Source organism: Schistocerca americana, chromosome 1 (assembly GCF_021461395.2).
Source record: "Schistocerca americana isolate TAMUIC-IGC-003095 chromosome 1, iqSchAmer2.1, whole genome shotgun sequence".
Classification (NCBI taxonomy): domain Eukaryota; kingdom Metazoa; phylum Arthropoda; class Insecta; order Orthoptera; family Acrididae; genus Schistocerca; species Schistocerca americana.
This window is the reverse complement of record NC_060119.1, coordinates 405,859,893-405,861,138: the sequence shown is the minus strand read 5'-3', so window position 1 is coordinate 405,861,138 and position 1,246 is coordinate 405,859,893. Positions and strand designations below refer to the sequence as shown.

Genomic DNA, 1,246 nt, shown 5'->3' with positions numbered 1-1,246 from the left:
GGGTATCATCTGGAATGCCCCAGGGAAGTGTGGTAGGTCCGCTGTTGTTTTCTATCTACATAAATGATCTTTTGGATACGGTGGATAGCAATGTGCGGCTGTTAGCTGATGATGCTGTGGTGTACGGCAAGGTGTCGTTCTCGAGTGACTGTAGGAGGATACAAGATGACTTGGACAGGATTTGTGATTGGTGTAAAGAATGGCCGATAACTCTAAATGTAGATAAATGTAAATTAATGCAGATGAATAGGAAAAAGAATCCCGTAATGTTTGAATACTCCACTAATAGTGTAGCGCTTGACACAGTCACGTCGATTAAATATTTGGGCGTAACATTGCAGAGCGATATGAAGTGGGACAAGCATGTAATGGCAGTTGTGGGGAAGGCGGATAGTCGTCTTCGGTTCATTGGTAGAATTTTGGGAAGATGTGGTTCATCTGTAAAGCAGACCGCTTATAAAACACTAATACGACCTATTCTTGAGTAAATGATGACTAACTGAAACCCTCAGCTGCTGACAGGTGTTGTTGATATACCTCGATGTGGACAGCTGAAAATGTGTGCCCCGACCGGGACTCGAACCCGGGATCTCCTGCTTACATGGCAGACGCTCTATCCATGTGAGCCACCGAGGACACAGATGAATAGCGCGACTGCAGGGACTTATCCCTTGCACGCTTCCCGTGAGACTCACATTCCCAACTGTCCACAATTCTACATATGTAATGTACCTTATAGACATTTGCCCATTCACTCATTACTCGCGCACGCTTTGGCGATTCCCGTTAGAGTTTGGGCAACCTGTGCGCGTTCGCACAGACGAAGGCCAATGGCTGGGTAGCCTTTAACTATATATATATATGAAGACAATAACTGTTCTCGAAAGAACAGATTACTGTTGTTGACCGTGCAGCTTTTCCCTGGAATAAATGATGACTAACTGAAACCCTCAGCTGCCGACAAGTGTTGTTGATATTCTTGAGTAGTGCTCGAGCGTTTGGGATCCCTATCAGGTCGGATTGAGGGAGGATACAGAAGCAATTCAGAGGTTGGCTGCTAGATTTGTTACAGGTAGGTTTGATCATCACGCGAGTGTTACGGAAATGCTTCAGGAACTCGGGTGGGAGTCTCTGGAGGAAAGGGGGCGTTCTTTTCGTGAATCGCTACTGAGGAAATTTAGAGAACCAGCATTTGAGGCTGACTGCAGTACAATTTTACTGCCGCCGACTTACATTTCGCGGTAAG

At 45.9% G+C, this 1,246-nt stretch overlaps 1 non-coding gene across 1 annotated transcript; it reads right to left on the bottom strand.

Moving 5' to 3' along the window:
• Positions 1–562: 562 nt before the first annotated feature.
• On the bottom strand, positions 563–636 carry Trnat-ugu. Its single transcript has one exon. It is a non-coding gene; the product is annotated as a tRNA-Thr (tRNA).
• Positions 637–1,246: the final 610 nt, after the last annotated feature.